This window comes from Pelodiscus sinensis, chromosome 6, assembly GCF_052426305.1.
Source record: "Pelodiscus sinensis isolate ZL-2025 chromosome 6, ASM5242630v1, whole genome shotgun sequence".
Lineage (NCBI taxonomy): Eukaryota > Metazoa > Chordata > Testudines > Trionychidae > Pelodiscus > Pelodiscus sinensis.
This window is the reverse complement of record NC_143057.1, coordinates 18659016-18677581: the sequence shown is the minus strand read 5'-3', so window position 1 is coordinate 18677581 and position 18566 is coordinate 18659016.

Below are 18566 nucleotides of genomic sequence, written 5' to 3'. Positions count from 1 at the left end.
GAGCAACAAAAATGATTAAAGGTCTAGAAAACAGAGCTATGAGGGAAGACTGAAAGAACTGGGCTTGTTTAGTTTAGAAAAGAGAAGACTGAGAGGGGACATGATAGCAGTTTTCAAGTACCTAAAAAGCTGTTGTCATGATCATGAGGGATGGCCAGCAACCTGGGAACTAAGGGGTTAGCTATACCTAAGCCAGGTAGCAGTTTGCCAATAAAAATGCAGATAGGGATTTCAAAATGGGACAAAGAAATTTTTGGTTTTTCCCTCCTTTGTCTCTGGGCAGTTCTCTCTCCAGATACTGAGGGAGACAGACATGTCTCTCCCTCCAAGAAAAGACTCTTCACCATCTGTAAGTAGGGTAAAGTTTAGTTTTATGGTTTGGAAATGGGACTCTGATGTCTGTGCATTTAGAAACTGGTTTTCCTCTTTTTTGCAACTAAGTTTTGACCCATGGTGGAATTCCCCATGAGTTTATTAATTGGTGACTTTTCCATCTAGTCATTCTGCTTGTAACAGGAGTATTGTGGTGATAATAAAAGTTCTTTCTTTTTTATTAACCTGGTATTGGTTAGTTTTTGTGTCCTGGTTTTACTTTAGGGCTAAGATTTCCCAAGTGATCTTTTCCCCGGTTTTCTTATCATTACTTGGGTGGTGGCAGTGGATTTTTAGCCCCACAACCTAGGTTTTTAAGATTTTTTGGGGGGGGGGAAGTTTTATACCAAAGCCTGGAAAGATAAGGGTTTGGGATACTTTTGCGGGCCCCCACTTCTGCATTCATCATGCCAGAGTGGGGATTTAGCCTTGACAGCTTGTGGTCCTCCCCGCCCCTTTCCCTTCTTCCCGTGATTAAAGCGTTAGCCACCAGCCCGGAGGCCTAGTCTAGTAGCCGCAACGGGCCCGGAGGCCTAGTCCACAGTCACAGCAGGCCCTGAGGCCTCGTCCAGCACTCGCAGCAGGCCCTGAGGCCTCGTCCACACCCTGAGGGGTTGGGTTAAGGGGGTCCGGGCCCTCCCTCTCCACTGGCTCAGCAGGGGGTCCTCCCCGAAATGTGCTGAGCCCACCAGGGGTTTCCCTGCCCTTTGCCCTGGGTTGCTTCCTACCCCAGCCTTGTGGCCGATGGAGGTCTCACCTGGCGATGCTGGGTTGGTGGCGGCGGCCACGTCAGCTGGTCCCGTCTCTGGGGCAGCAGCGCAGGGGGTGTCTCCTGCAGCGGGGCGGGCGGCCCCCCGGCGTCGGGGGCGTGCTCGCCCCGGGGCTGGTAGTAGCAATAGCGGCGGTCCCTCTGGCTCTGAATCTGGCGGCAGGTCCGGCGGCGGGCCTGCAGCTTGGGCCGGAGCTCCTTCCTCCCCAGCAGTCTGCCCCAACTGAGCAGCCTGGCAGTCTTTTATAGTGAGGCTGCACTTTGAGCATGCCCAGTAGGACTGTGGGGGAGGGGCGTGCTCTACCCAATAAACGGGCTCCTCTCCCTCCTGCTCAGTGCGGGGGCAGGTTAGCCCCGTCACACAGCTGTACAGGGAGGAGGGAGAAAAATTGTTCTCCTTGACCTCTCATGATAGGACAAGAAGCAATGGGCTTAAATTGCAGCAAGGTAGATTTAGATGGGACATTAGGAAAAAATTCCTAACTGCCAGGGTGGTTAAGCACTGGAATAAATTGCCTAGGGAAGTTGTGGAATCTCCATAATTGGAACTATTTAAGAGCAGATTAGATAGACATCTATCAGGGATGATTTGCAAGATGCCTAGTCCTGCTGTGAAGGGAGGGGGCTAGATGTGATGACGTCTCGAGGTTTCTTCCAGTTCTAATATTCCATGATTCCTTATTTTCCCATTCCCAACCTTTATCTTTGGTCCCTACTGCCAGTGTGACTTCTTGGAACCAGAACATATTTCTTTCTTGTAACAGTGTTCTAACTCAGGGGTGGGCAATATATTTTGATGGGGGCACTCCAATAATTTGGTACTTGATCAAGGGCTGAAATCTTCCATTATATTAATTAAGGGAGTGTGTTGTCTGGGACAGAGGTTAGGTGCAGAAGGGAGCTTGGGTTAGGGGAGAGGGACGAATGAGGGGGAGTTTGGGTGAAGGTTGTATCTGAGGTTGTGTCTGGGGGCAGGGGACTGGGGTGAAGGAGGTTGTGCAGGAGTTTGGGTTGTGACCTTGGGTGGGAGGGGTTGGTAACCTGGGGCAAGGGATTGGGGTGCAAGAGGAGGTGCAAGGGTTTGAGTTGTGACATAGGGCAGCAGAGAGTTCTGACTGGGGCAGGGGATTGGGATGCAAGGTCTGGGAGGGTGTGTTGGATTAGGAGAGGGCAGAAGGTTTGGACAGTAGGGGGTAGGAGGCAGAAGGTTGGAGGGCAGGGGGGGGGAGGTTGGGATGCCAGAGGCAGGCTCTGGCTGGGAGATGCTTACCTGGGTGACTCCTGGTCAGCAGCACAGCAGGTTCAGCAGCCAGGCTCCCAGCCTTCCATGCTCCAGCAAGCTGCTCAGAACAGCCAGCTGAGAGGCCATGAGTGTCTATGAACAGCTGCAAGCCCAATGGGAGGGGGAATGAATATTTTGCATGGTGCCAGTTCTTCAAAGAGGCAGCTCCCTATTGGCTGGTCTGCTGTGAGATTGTGGTGGAGGTGTGGGCAGTGCATGAAGCCAAACAGGGCTCCAAAGCCAGCTGCTCTGGGTGAATGTGGGAGTGGGGCAATCAGGGAGCCAGATCCAGTGGTTTGGCAGGCTAATTGCAGCCCATGGGCCATATTTTGCCCAGCCCTGCTCTAACTTACGCATCTGAAAAAAAAAACAGAGGAAAAGCCAGATAAAACGTAGCAAACATTTTTACATCAATTATGTCCTGAGATTCAAATGTGATCAAACAGTATCTTTGACAGGCTAGAAAAATATAATAGTTCCTGTAGCACCAATGTACTAACATTTAATTTGCTGTTATGTTAGGTTTATTCCTGTAGATCTTGGTGTCATTTTTTCACATGCCTGTTAGGCAATTTTATGTTATTACTTCACAACACATCATTTATGTCTCTCTCTTTACTAACATGGGGTCATTATCTTGCCAGTCAATAATGACAGATGATTTATCCAAAAATCTTTGTGACACAGGGTAGAAAATAGCTTTCCTTCAAATTTTTGCGTGGTGTGTATGAAAGTCACATTGTCTTAACTTTACTTTAGCTGTTTTTCAGTACAGCTTTGTATTTGCATTCTAGCCCCATTTCCACAATCTTTAGATATGACAGGAGGAGAGGAAATGTGTCTTTTGGTGTGGGAGATCAGTTTCATGTTTCTCTTTTCCTTTGGGTTATGACATCCACTCCTCTTACTTACCAGTGGATGAACATTGCAAATAGTGTTATTGCTGGTATGTGTAAGATGAAACATGGGAAAATGTATATAGAATGAGCTAAAAATATGACGTCTGACTTCCAGTAGGCATTCCATGCCCCCCTCCCACAAAGGTTGTTTTCAAATCCCCACTTAAAAAAAGCTCAGTAATAATAAGTTTTCATATCCAGTGCAAAAGTAAAAGAAAGATATTTTGCAGGTGTTGTGTATTTGTCAGACTTTCTATCACATATCTATGCTTGTTCTGAAAATACCACATAAGATCTCAAACTTGCAATGAGTTTTCTATGTGTGGACCTCTCTGTACACCAGCTGGACACAAGGCTTCATTTGGCAAGAGCTCATTACAGTAGAAATCACTGCCCTTACCTATTGACACGATCATTTTATGCCCCCTCCCCCACCTTTTGAATCATGCCTCTGGCTTTCCCTTTACCAGTATGTCAAGTGCAAAAGATTGCCTATTTATTGACTAACGGTTGTCTTCACTGGCAATATAAAGCACTCGCAGTTACAGCACTGCTCACAGGCTATGGCTACACTATGAGGCTATGTCTACACAGCTTCCCTCTTCCGCAGAAGCCTATGCAAATGAAACACAGATTAGCATATTGCTGTGCTTCATTTGCATAATTAATTAGGAGCTGTTTTTGCGCAAGAGGTTTTTGCGTAAAACAGCTCCTAATTAATTATGCAAATTAAGTGTGGCAGTATGCTAATCTGCATTTCATTTGCATAGGCTTTTGCAGAAGAAGGAAACTGTGTAGACGTAGCCTGAGTTTTGCCGAAAGAGGCAGTGCAAATGAAGCATGGCTTAGCATTTTTTTGTGCTCCATTTGCATAATCTCTTTCAGTCTGTTTTTGCACAGGGGTTTTTGCGCAAAAAGAAAATATCCACACTGCGGGCACGTCTACATTGGCCCCTTCTTCGGAAGGGGCATGCTAATTTTCCACTTCGTAATAGGGAAATCCGCGGGGGATTTAAATATCCCCCGCGGCATTTAAATAAAAATGTCTGCCGCTTTTTTCCGGCTTTTAGAAAAGCCGGAAAAGAGTGTCTACACTGGGCCCGATCCTCCGGAAAAAGCCCTTTCAAAGTAGGAATAAGAAATCCTCTGGAAAAGGGCTTTTTATGGAGGATCGGGCCCAGTGTAGACGCTCTTTTCCGGCTTTTCTAAAAGCTGGAAAAAAGCGGCGGACATTTTTATTTAAATGCCGCGGGGGATATTTAAATCCCCCGCGGATTTCCCTATTACGAAGTGGAAAATTAGCATGCCCCTTCCGAAGAAGGGGCCAATGTAGACGTAGCCTGCTTGTTTTTGCACAAAAACCCCTCGTGCAAAAATGGACCAAAAGAGATGATGCAAATGAAGCGCAAGAAAATGGCAATCCACGCTTCATTTGCATTGCCTCTTTTGGCAAAGCTTGTAGTGTAGACAAAGCCACAGAGTGCAACAGCTGTTGTGTGGTCATGCTACTGCACTGGCAGCTGACAGTATGACCACACCTGTGGTACTCTGGGCAGCTATGCCACAGAGTACTGTGATGATTCACCAACCCTCCACCCATTCATTATGAAATGGATTTATGGACATAAATGTACATAACTCAAGGGTGCTTTGAGCAAATTATTCATGTAACCCATCAATCTTCATGTCTTAATCCGCTGGATCTGTTTATCTCACTTTGGTGTATGTATCATTCTTGTGTGTAAAATTAGACGTATGGAGTAGAGAATACTTTATGGGTTTCAAATCTGTGAATGAAAGTCATCAAGGGAGGCCTCAATGTTTGGGCAACCCTATGCAAATAGCCTTTTTTCCTTATGTCTTAGCACTGATTGGTCTGAAGAAGTCACATGTCCACCCCAACTGGCCAGGCGACTTCTCATGCAATAAGGAAATCTTTAAAAACAATAGAAAAGTTGGAGTCATTTGTCTTTGGTGGGCACACCCAGGAGAGTGAACCAGAGATCCAGCTGGAACAGAAACAATTTTAGAGTGAGTTTGTAATAAGTTTGTACTGAAGATTTAGTGTTAGAATTAGCTAAGCATTTTCTGTTACTTTTAATTTGTAATCTACTTTGCTCTGCCTGTTTTCACTTATAACCACTTAAATCCTATTGCTTGTACTTAATAAAATCACTTTTACTTAATATCACACCTAGTGTAAATAATTATTACCTGGGAGAGCAATTGGTGTGTACAGTCCCCCTTTCATTGTTAAAGGGGGATTAAACAGATAATCATTGGGGGTTTTGATCCCATTTGGGGAGTGGTATCCTGGGAAGCTGGGCCCAAAACTACACTCTCATTGAACCTCAAGAGGGTCAGTGTCTGAATTGCTTCTCGGGGAGAGGGGGGCAGTACTCTTAGCTCTGTGCCTTGGTGGGGTGAGTCCAGGGATCTGGCCCAGCAGAACAGGGCAGCAAGAAGCCCCAGAGAACAAAAAGGAGGGTGGCAGTGGCTTTGTTAGCATCCCGGGAATTACCTTCAAGGGTTCGTCTGTGACCTCACCCCATCACAGGCACCTTTTCTTTTTCTGCTGCTGAAGCTTGTGGGAAGGTGGAGGAGGATGGCAGAACATTCTGGGTCCTGTCCCAATGTCCCATGGAGCATTGCTTTGTATCCCAGAAATCCCTGCGCTTATGTCTGCATTTGACTATCTTTCTATGGATTTTGTGAAGTATGCTCTGCCTCCTAGGCTGCGGGAATGGATCCCGAACTGTTACAGAAAATGCTGATAGGTCTCACTAAACACATCATGAATGGCAATCAAATTATTCCTTAAACTCATGTTGATGGAAATGTGCAGGGCCATTAATAACATACTGCTGGAGAAGCCCATGACTGGGAAATGTTCATGATGTTGTGGATGGCTTTGCATAAATGGGCTTCCCTAACTACAGAGGGCGATAGATGACACACATATTCCAATTGGCACTAGACAATCTATCCTCCAAGTACATTAATTGGAAGGGGTATTTCTCCAGGGTTCTACTGGCACTTGTGCATCATTATGGACATTACATTGACATTAACACAGGCTGGTCCAAAAAGGTGCATGACACACCCATCTTTCGGTAAAACTCCAATTGTCCGGCATCCAGTGGTCCAGCACTCCTGATAGTCCGGCACCAACTGGAACCCGGAAGTGCTCCGGCCAGCTGGACAATTGGAGCTGCTGTGAGCCCCATGGACACTCACGGCTGGGAAAGAGAAAGGGAGAAGAGGGGAAGGGGATTATAACCCTGTGACGGGTCTGCAGGACCCACACTGCTTCCAGCCGGGGGGTGGGCAGGGAACAGCATGGAGAGGGGTGAACCCTCTGCCGTTTTGCAGGAAGGCAGGGGAAGCCCCGCACAGTCACTAGAGCTAAGTCCCTGAACTTGCCCCATTCCAGCTGAGCTCAGCCCCACGCCACCGCCGAGAATTTCTGGGAGAGGAGTGGGCTTCCCACCCCCCAGACTGCAGTAGTTATTGCTGAGCAGGGGGGTGAGGGGCAGTGCTGAGGGACCAACACGGCAGCACCCCAAGATGCTCTGCTCCACCGCTTTCCCAAATCCTCCGCTGCTGCTGCTGAAACTGACGAGTGGCGGACTTGGGGAAGTGGCATAGCAGAGCAGCTGGGGTGCTGCCGGGTTGGTCCCGGAGCGCCACCCCTCACCCCTCTGCTCAGCGATAACTACTGCAGTCTGGGGGGTGAGGTGCCCACTCCCCTCCCTGAAACTTTCGGCAGCTGCGCGGGGCTTCCCCTGCCTTCCTGCAAAATGGCGGAAGGTTCGCCCCTCGCCACGCCGTTCCCCGCCCACCCCTCAGATTCAGTGCAGGTCCTAGCAGAGCCATCACAGCCCCCGCCAGAGTACCTCCTGATACTCCAGCATATCTGATAATCTGGCACCACCTAGGTCCCAAAGGTGCCGGATTATCGGAAGTCTACTGTACTAGCCTGTTCAGGAAGCTGTAGGAAGGCATTTTCTTCCTGGACCATACATAATACAGGTTGGATCTCCCTGGTCCGGCACACTCCGGACCTGAGCGGTCCTGAACGAGGGATTTTGTTGGACCAGGCAAGGTCATTTCTGGCCTCTTTGCCACTGACCCCCCAGTCAGGCTCTGCTCCTGGCCTGCCCTCCCAGCATTCCCCTCCTGCCTCTGGAGCTCCCAGCCCCACCTGTCCTATTGTGGCAGCACTGACCCTGCCAGCACACAGTCCTGCTGCTGGGATGCCAACCCCCCCCCCCCCCCGCGTTTCCTCCCACAGTGTATCATTGCGAAGCTGCCAGAGTTCCCATCCCTGCCCGCCCAGGGCTCTTGGCCCCACCAGCCCTGCTGCAGCAGTACCGCCCCCACCGCCTGTGGTTCTCCCACCGGTGCTCCCAGACCAGCCAGGCCTACCACCACGGCTCCTGCCCCTGCCATGGTAGATACAGCCTGCTGGCATTCCAGCTGCCCTGCTGTTGACTCAGCTGGACTCCCTCGGCATGGCTCCTGGACCTGCAGCCAACCTGGTTGGGTTCTTTGCCTCTGCATGACTCCTGCCTCTGGCCCTCAAGGGGCACTTTCTGTTGCTGGGCCGGAGGGCCCAGCTGAGAAATAATACAAGCCTTATTTACTTATGGAGTATTATTTGTGTGTGTAATACAAAGTACATGTGATTAAATGGTCAATATCTGTAAAGTACTTTGCCCACAAAAAGTGAGCTATAATTACTAATACTTTATATTTAGGAGAGATATTCATAATATTTTTATTTATGTATTTTATTTCAATTTCCATAACTACCAAGAAGTTGCTTATCCAAAGCTCTTACACATCATTAATAGCACTATTGAATCTAATTAAAATGATCAATTCAAAGAAACTCATCTACGAAAACCTCTTTCTGCTCCTTTATTTTTCTGATAAGTAAGAACTATTCTATGTTGTTGTGGCTATTATTTTTTTAGCTGGTAGAAAAATAGCTAAGATCTTCCAAAAATAATTTCATTCCAGAGGTTCAAAAAAGCATTTCTTATTTCTTTGATTTTTATTTCTCATTCCTTCCTCTCATTTTCTTCTCCTCTCCCTTTTACTTCCTCCTTTTTTTCCATTTCTCCCCTGGAAAAGGTGGTAAAAAGAATGATGGAAGAGGGAAAAGGGAAAATTGAAAACCAGCCAAACAAAACATCATGTTCAAGTTTCATGAAAATAATTGAAAGTTTCAAAACACCATCAAAAATGCTGAAAAAAACCCTTTTTGAACAAAGACCGTTTTGACCCTCAAAAAAGATTTTGTTCAAAATTTTTATCTAGATGTGTAAATCATTAATCAAAGCATCTGCACATTAGCTTCAAAACAATAAAAAATTATGGCCCTTGCTCCAACTAGCCTACCATATAAAACAACCAGATGAATGGGTAGAGTAGATGAGAATAAATAAAAGCAATTTACATATAAAGTCAACTTGATTCATTGTAAGCAAGGAAGCAAAAATAGGTCTATAAGGGCATGTCTTCTCTATGAAATAATTTTGAAAGAAGTAAAATCGAAATAATAACTTCTGAAATAACAAGATCAAAATAGTTCAGAATTATTTTGAAATAGCATGTCCACACTGATTGGAGCTTGCACCAGTTTTAAAGCCCCCGGAAGCACTCTGGCTGAGACATGGGCTTATAGGGGCTCTTTTCCACAGCTGAATCTCACACACGACTCCTCCACTGCCTGCACCCTAGGGCACCAAACTCATGCTGTGTGCTCTGGTTGTCACAGCACTGATGTCATGGAGCTGGAGCTGCTGCAAAGCAGGGCCAAGTTCTCGGGCCTCATGCTGTGTCTCATGGCAAAGTTCGTCCAGATTGCCCACGTGCTGCTTCAGCATGATGATGAGCTGGAGCTCCTGCTGCAGCAAATGACCCTCAATCCCCTGGACATTGTCAAACTCCACTTCTGGCAGCAGGAGGCCAGTTTGGATTGGTGGGACTGCATCATCCTGCAGCAATAGGACAACCAGCAGTGGCTCTAGAACTTCCGCATGTGGAAGGCTGCCTTCCTCGAGCTCTGCAAGTGGCTTGCCCCTGACATCAGGTGAAAGGACACCCGACTGCGACCCGCCATCCCCCTGCGGAAGCACATCACCATCACACTGTGAAAGCTTGCCATGCCGGACAGCTGCCACTCCATTGGGAACCAGTTTGGTGTGGGGGAAATCCACAGTTGGGGTTGTGCTCCTGCAGGTAGCCAAAGCCATTAATAATATCTTGCTGTGAAAGGTCATCGCTCTGGGGAACATCAACACCATTGTGGATGGCTTTGCTGCCATGGGCTTCCCCAACTGCAGGGTGGGATGGGGGGAATAGCTGTGCCTCGGACTATATAAACAGAAAGGGGTACTTCAAGCTCCCCTGGCTTATGAAGCCAGACACACACAGTCTTGGCCCCACATAGGAGATATTTAACACCAGGCTGAGCAGGTACCACATGGTTGTGGAGTGTGCCTTCTCAGCCTTGGGGTTCACACAACAGCCTGTGCACGTGTGTTGGGGGAATTGGTGGAGGCGGGGATGGGGATGTTGCTGGTGGCCGGATCCATGCACACAACCATGCACTCTATCACAGAGGTGTTGGAGGAGCACATGACCTTGTGCTGGTGGTTCCGGATGGCCCAGCTGTGAAGAAAAGTTACAAGGGCAGTCATCCCAGGAGATACTGTGTGATACCTAGCGCTAATCTCTTCGCTGACACCAAAGGTCTCGTTTCAGCCGCTGGTGATGGGGAAAAGGACTGCTCCCCCTCCCAGGATGGGATCGAGGTGTTAGTAATAACGGAAAGTGTGAGGAGCCATCCTAGAGCATCCACTCTGCTCCCTGGCCTTGTTGTAGGCCTGCTGGTGCTCCTTTATTTTCACGCGGACTGGGTCAAGGATCCACGTGTGTCCTTTTCTGGCCAGGCTGGTGGCCATCCAGCCGTAGACATCATCATTCCTCCTCCTGGTGTGGAAATCCTGGAGGTTGGTCTCTTCGCCCCAGACCTCAGTGAGGCCCGAGATCTCCACACGAGTCAGGCTGGTGCCCTCTTTTGTCCCTGGTCAGGGGCAGCCAAGGGTGCTGTGGGAGTGCTGGCAGCCATAGGGGGCTCAGAGGAAGTGCTGAATTCTGACATGGTTCCAGGGATGGATGCTATGTGGCACGGGGCTATAAAAGGTCCACAAATGCCACAAGCCCTTTGCCTTCAGTCTTCTGCTTTAAGCTCTTCAGGAGAAGGGGAGCAGTGGAGATGTCAGGTGTGGCCAGAGCAGCCACAAGTGCAGCTGAGAGAGGCTTCTGGAAGCCAATTATTTCAAAATAGCAGCAGCTGAGCATCCACACTCATGTTATTTTGAAAGAATAATTTCAAAATAAACAATATTCTTCATGGAAAGCAGGAGTTATTATTTCAAAAGAAGCAGCCCATTATTTCAAAATAATGGGTTTGGTAGTGTGGATGCTCCAATTATTTTTAAATAACTGCTCTTATTTCAAAATAATAACTGCCTAGTGTAGACCAGGGCTAAGAAGGTCTGAAATGTGCGCAGAGCAGGGAACAGGCATGCAGATGAGCTCAGGAAGAGGCCGTACCATGCACTGAAAATCATGAGAAAGAAGTTCATGAAGTGCTTGTGAAAATAGCTGATAAACTGATTGCACTGACACAGGCTTATAGTAATGAACATTTTGCAGTACTTTTTTACGTGTCCTTTTTGTAGTCAAAGTAAAGCAAAAGATACTGTATACAAATAAGACAAGATTTCAATGTATTTTTTGTATTTTGACAATATATTCATGATTGATTTAATCTTGCAGCCTACTTGCAGAGTCCTCTAATGTTACAATTGTTCCTCCATTTTAAACAGATATGCTTAGTTATATAGTTGAGGGGAAAAAAACCCAACCTGTGTCTGTGAAATTGCCTGTTATAAATTACATGTATAGTATTTTAGGGAAAGCTGAGGACAGTTCAATTGTGCATAATTACATGAAAATGCAGCCTGGCAGATCTTATACCTGTCTAGATAACTCAGAGTTGCAGAGTATCTGTGAAATATTAATACAAATTAAAATAAGGGATAAGGGATCTTTCGGAAAAGGCTTTATTTTCCGAAAGATCAGCGTCTAGACTGGTGGTTTTTCCAGCAAAGCTCCGTGCCGAAAAAAAGCGGCAGCCATTTTTATGCTAATGAAAAAGGGATGCAATCTAGACATAGCCTTTGAGTGCAGAAGGTGGGGACCCACAGTAATCTGCCACGAAAGGCTTGTGCTAAAATTACTCAAGGTCATATATTCCCTGGCCTTGGATTGGTGTCGCTGCCACCAACCAAATGCAAAACCCCTTTATAACTCAGGACTATGGACATGGGAATTACTTGCTGTGAAGTACCCTCATATTCTTTTAACTCTCCCTCTGAAGAGAGCTTGAAAATGTAGCTTTTGCAATCAGCTGAAAAGGGATCTTTAATTTATCTTCATAACTTGGCTGTGCAGTTTTAGTCACATGTGCACAGAACCTCCTGCCTTTTAGGACACAATTATCGGATCATGGTCTTAAAAGGGTGACTTATTAACAAAAAACACCACCACTACCACTTGGTGAACATTACTTCCTTGCTAGCTATTACAGAGCAACTAATAAAAAGATAGAAAAACACTGACAATTGCTTCCCTGGGATGCAGTTTGGGAAATTACAGTATGAAGGGTGCTTACAACATAACAGTGCTTTGTGTTCAGCACAAGGAAATCCAACAAGCCCAAAAACAAAGGAAATAACCTGATTACATCTGACTAAACATTCTCTATTCTGCCTGCATATCTCTAGTTTCAAGACATAGTCCTTCCCTAGGCATGGATGTCACTAGATTCTGTATGCCCGGCTCCCCGGATTATTTCATGTCCTCTCCGACTCTGCTCTGGCTAAACAACAGGAAGTGTCACCGCTTCTAATTCAAAAGCCCATATTCTGTTTTCATTGGCTCTCCTGGCCCCTTTCAATTCACTTCTTATTTTCCTAGCATTCCTGTGGATTCTCTAGGACTCACTATCTATGGTTTTAATATTTACAGGCAAGGCAACTAAGGTTAGGTTTAAAGAATTAACAAATAATGAGAAATGACATAAGAACATAAGAACGGCCATACTGGGTCAGACCAAAGGTCCATCTAGCCCAGTAGCCTGTCTGCTGACAGTGTCCAGCGCCAGGTGCCCTGGAGGGGGTGGGCCAAAGACAATGATCAAGCGATTTGTCTCGTGCCATCCATCTCCAGCCTCTGACAAACAGAGTCCAGGGACACCATTTCTATCCCCTGGCTAATAGCCTTTTATGGACCTAACCTCCATGAAATTATCTAGCTTCTCTTTAAACTCTGACTTTAGCTAACAGAATGACTGAAATGCACAGAAAAAGGTGTTACCTACTTCTACACCCAATTACCACAGCTATAAAGAAACCACCTCCATCCAAACTTAAGTGAAATTGTTTTCAAAGTAAGAACATGAGATTCTGTGATTTTTAACATGATCACACTTTAAAGCTTTTGCAGCATCTTTTGCCAAATTCAAAATTAAAGAGACACTCCATAGAGACGTTCCAACAGAACCACTCCATATAAAAATATAATACGTATTCTATCACAGTTTTTAACATCTTGAATATAATTTTCTCCCCTTCCAATTCTTTCAGAGACATCCATCTTGCGGACTATACCCAACATATAATCTACTAAGTGAACATATGCATAGTATAGTTGTAAGCACCAGTAATCCATCACCAATATCTTAACACTTTACAGCACGGTGGTATCTGTTTAATAAAGGTGGTACAGAATAGACCAGAGCTACTCAACATGCAGCCTGCAGCCTGTTTGTTTGAGGCCCATGGTGCTTCTTCCTGGACAGTGACCTCTGAGGAAAGGAAGAAGACAACCTTCCCATATGTTTTGGAGGCTCCACCATGGCCGAGGACCCCACCATCCTTACCAATACCCACACATATTTTTCGACGTGGGGCGAGATGGGGACCAGGAGTCAGCAGACTCCGTGCTTCCTGGTCAGGGTGGGGAAGGGCCCCCAGCCACCAGGGATGGAGCTGGAGGCAGATGGTGCGGCATCAGAAGCGGCAGTGACCACCTGGGCGTATGCTCTGGGGGCTACAGGTGGAAAACCCCCAGAGCCGGTGAGGGAACAGCAGGGAAAGGAGGGGTTGCAGTGGATGGCGGGGCCACAGCGGGCAGGGAGGTCTCAGCCGTGGGAGGTTTGGCCTTCTGGGCTGTGCCTTTGCCATTTTTCTTTCCCTGGCCCTTCTTGCTGCTATAACATTAGGTCAAAGGGATGAACAAAACCTGTTCTGCAGGCACTGAAAGGTGCCATAAGAATTCTGAGTTGAGCATTCCTATGAGCAACATGGGTATTAACAACTGAATCCCTGGCCATGTCTAGACTGCATCCCTAAAATGAGGTTTATAGGATCTGTTGAAAAAGGGTTTACTTTCGACAGATCTGCACCCAGACTGCCAGTTTTTTTTTGTTTTGAAAAAACTACTTCCTTTAAAAAAAAAAAAGCAGCAGTCATGTTTATGCTAATGAAGTGCGGGATATTTAAATCCCTGCTTCATTAGCAATTTCAATGTGCTTGATTTGCATCCCTCTGTCGACAGAGGGATGTAGTCTACATGTAGCCCCTGACAGAGGTCACTATCTCTAATTCTAATGTATTGCTCAGTCTGTACCCCTGTTATTTTATGTCAGTTCTTAACTTTGACTGCTTTGCCAGTAGAGATTACAGAACTGGGTACATTTCTACACATTGGAAACAGTGTCCAATCACAGATGGAGAGGTATAGAAAGGAGTACATACATGAAATCAAAGAGAGAGAGGGAGAGAGAAAAATCATGCCCCTAAGCTAATCTCAACAGCTGAGTTAGTGTTAGTTTTATGGGGAGGTGGGACGGGGAAATTCCCTTACTAGCCCTGGAGAAAATGAGAGACAGAAATAACAATAGCATACTTATGCCAAACTAGGACTCTTCTTTGCTGCATGGTACAGTTTCTTGGAAAAACAAGCACAAGAAACACATGGAAAGCGAATTGGAAGCAGATCTATGTTTTTGTGTGCAAAGAATGATTTCTAAAGCTTCAAAAGGGCGTTTTTTTATGCAAGGGCATTGTTCCTGATTTTCAGTAATGCTGAATCAAGTTAGTCAGTGACAGCTGAAGATGCTCAGCAGCTTTTAGCCTCAGAATTTAAATTAGGCCCATATTCAGTCTGTTCACTTAGGCTACCTCCATCCCTCTGCTGACAGCTAAAGTTCAGCATGTGCTTGGGTATGACTGTTATGCTTAAACGAAGCACACAAGATCTTTTATAGGGGAAAAAGCAGTACGCCACATTTACTGAGAATACAACAGTTGCATATGCTTTTCAATCACACACACACACACACACACACACACACACAAAACATCTTGCATACACAATCCTGACAGATGATGTCATAGTTACCAGTCCAGAGTCTGTGTCAATCTAGTGGCCAGCTAGATTGAACACAGGAGGAAGCAGGGCCTTTGTCGGTCGCGATCAGGGATGGTGGCAGATGAACCCAAAGTTCCATAGCAACATTCCTGCTTTTATAATCCTTTTCTCTGTTGAAATCCATGGATTCTGCTCTGTCAGCTTGTGACTGGAATGTTATCTTGTTGATGTCAGTCATTCCCAAACATCTTCCAAGGCTCATCCTGTAATCAATCGTCTTTTGGTGGTGCCCGCTTCGCGTCAAGGCTCGTCAATCTGCCACTCTGTGAATCCTCTTGTGAGTAGCGGATACACATCGATGGCTATAGATGGCTTCTCTGCAGCCAGGTCCTCTCATCTTGTGGCCTTCGCCCACGCTCGCTCACCCCCCTCCTTTGGCCTTCTGGTACTAAGCAACATAACTTTGCATCTTATCTCGATACATTCACACTCCTCTCACACACATGAGCAATGTTACAAAGACGTTTGAGATTACATAGATTTGCATCGGGCAAAGCAAAGAGGTGTTGTAAATCAAGCAATTAAGGCTTCGGCCTTCAACATTTTTCTAATCTTATTAACACAGATACAATACCCAGAACTGTTTTTCCACTTAGGCCCATTTACTAACCTCACTTTTAGGGCAAAGGAATAGACATTTAACTAAAAGGATTCAATACCATATTAAATGTATATTGCTATATTATTGCAACATTATTATATTGCTAAACCTAAAATACAAATGTAACAAAGAATAAAGCTTTCAATCCTAACATGTCTACACAGCAATTGTGACCGTTATTCTGAAATGTGAGCATCTACACAGCATTTGCATTATTTCAAACTTATTTTGAAACAACGGGTGGCTTATTTGGGCATTGGTAAACTTCATTGTATGAGGAATAACGCCTTTTCCAAAATAGCTATTTTGAAATAGGGGCTGTATAGACAGGGCAGCTGCAGTTATTTCAAAATAAGGGGCCTCCAGCTCTTCCCAAGGTGCCCTGCTGGCCACTCTGTCTACAGTCAGCCAAACTCTATAGTCCCCGCTTCCCCTAGAGCCCTTAAAGCTACAGCCTCAGGGGAAAGGTCTTGTGGCATGCAGGAGGCCCTGATAGCCCCGAGTCACCCAGCAGCTGCCACTGCTACACATATTGCCCACAATGAGCCAGTGTTCTGCTCCCACCCAGCCCTCCACTGCTCCCAGGGAGCAGTCAGAGAGCTCCAGGGGCCTGCCCAGGGCCAAAAGAGTAGCGCACCTTCCTGGTCTGGTGCAGAGGTCCTGGCTGGATGGCGGAAAGCCAGGCCAACAAGGGCACGTCCGCACACAGGAGCAGGTGCAGATGAAAGTGAAGGAGCTCTGCAAGGTGTTTGTCAGGGTCTATGGGGCAGAACCCCACACCTGCCCCACATTTAGAACGCATCCTGGGTTGGAGGCAGTACCTTACCCTCCCCAATAGTGGATTCAGGGCTCGAGCTGCCCATCCTCCTCCTCTTGAGGGACAGAGCCGGTGAGGAAGAACCAGACGAGGCCAGCACCATGACCCTGGAGACAGTACCCCATGCCCTAGATGTGTCCCAGCCATTGTGCAAGGCCTGGGAAGCCACATCAGGTGAGTGCCATCACGTTCCCTACACACACAGGGTGGAGGTGGCTGGCAATGAGGGGCTGGGGCGTGCTTCTCGCTCAGCCATTGTGGCCCATGCACATGGGAACACGTACAGCATCATTCTGGGGCAAACAGCCCCAGCAGGCTGCACCAAAGGGCCCTTGTGCTATTGTCCACAGGGTGTCTGGAGAGGCCATGGGGTGGGACACCCTCCATCCACAAGCCACCACTAGAAGGAGGCTGGGGACATGGACACACACCCCACCTCTCCTCAGAAGTGCTGTACACGGCAGATGGGTATGCCCGCACTGTTGGGGAAGCATCCACTCCCAGGGACAGTGGGGTGAGGTTTGCCATTCACACAAACCTCCCCACCAAGACCCCCTCTTCTCCAGCAGGCAGGGATATAACTTCTCTCCATGCGGGACGCTGCTACTGCTGGACCTGGCAGATGCATAGCATGGAGGGAAGCCAGTCACCCATTCCCCCACTCTCCTATAGGATCCTGGTCTCACCAGCACCTTCCCATGGTTGCTTGTACCCAGGATGGGGGTAGTGAGGCTCCCCCCACTGGGGATATCTGGGCCCCTGCCAGAAAGGGCCCACTGGCTAGAGCACCCATGGCCTTGCTCCAGGCACATTGCCTTCATCAGAGCTGAGAACTCTCACTTGGCTCAGAGATGGGTAGGCTTCAGGCACCGTGCCTCTTTATTCTTCACAGCTGGAGAGGTTGCAGCCAACATCATCCAGGGCAACCTCCTGAACCTGAGGGACCCGCAGGCGCCAGAGACCGCTGGATGAATTCTAGAGAGAGAACCTCGCAGCACTCTGATGCCTGGAGCAGACTTCAGTGAGACACCAGTTGGGCGATGCTGGATCAGGGCTGAACCATGTGCATGGCCATGCAATCCCTGGTCACCAGCATGCTGCCTGCGCCTGCTCCTCCCACTTCTCCCCAACACCCATGGCCACCAAGGCCCCTGCACCTGTGGTGGTGGAATCACCAGAGCCTCTCCTCATCCTCTCTCTCACTTCCAACTACCTCCTCCCTCCCTTCTCCCAGGTTCCTTCCCCAGTCCCTCCCCAATTACTTTGACCTCAAATTTTAAAAAAACACCCCGCAGAGTTTGCTTTTTTTCAGAAAAAAAAATCTGTTTTATTATCACTGCAGGGAAGAGGGGAAGGTGGGGAAGGCAGGGGTGTGGGAGGGAAGGCAGAGTGGCTCGATGCACAGGCCCCTTGTGGGGAGGCCCAGGGGAGAGTGTTACTGGGGTCCTTGTGAGAAACTCTCACGGACGTGCACAGCCCCTTGATCGGCCTGGCCAATGGCAGCTATGCCGATGTGGTCAGCCTCTGCCCCCCACCCTGGCAAAAATGCCTCTTCTCACAAATATTGTGGAGCATACTGTATGCGGACACCATGTGTGGGATGTTCCTCTTCCCGATGTCCGGCCAGGTGAGAAGGCATCTGAACCATGACTTTAGATGCCCAAAGGTGCATCCAATGACTATATGGGCCCTACTGAGCCTGGCGTTGAACCATTCCCTAAAGTAGTCAAGGTGGCCAGCGTAGGGCTTCATGAGCCACGGCAAGAGAGGGTAGGCCCCGCCCTCCCAACATGCACATGGGCATGTCCATGTCCCCAACCCTGATGGTGCAGTCAGGGAAAATATTCTGGCATGCAGCTTCTGGAACACGCTGGAGTTGCAGAAGATGAGGGAGTCATGCGCCTTCCCTGACCACCCAATGTAGAAGTCCATAAACTGGCTCCAGTGGCCCATAACAGCCTGCAGGATCATTGAGAAGTAGCCCTTCCAGTTGATGTAGACAGAAGCCCCATGATCAGGGGCCCAGATGGGCATGTGGGCGCCATCTACAGCCCCTCCTCACAGTTGGAGAAGCCCATTTTGGCAAAGCTAGTGACAATGGTGTCCACATCGCTGAGGGGGATGACCCCGCATAGCAGGATGCTGTTGAAGCACCACCTGCAGAAGGAGACAAACAAAGAATCATAGGGTGCCCAGAGCCCTCAGGAGGTCCCTGAGCCCAAACCCCTTTTCCCCCACACACACACCAGGAA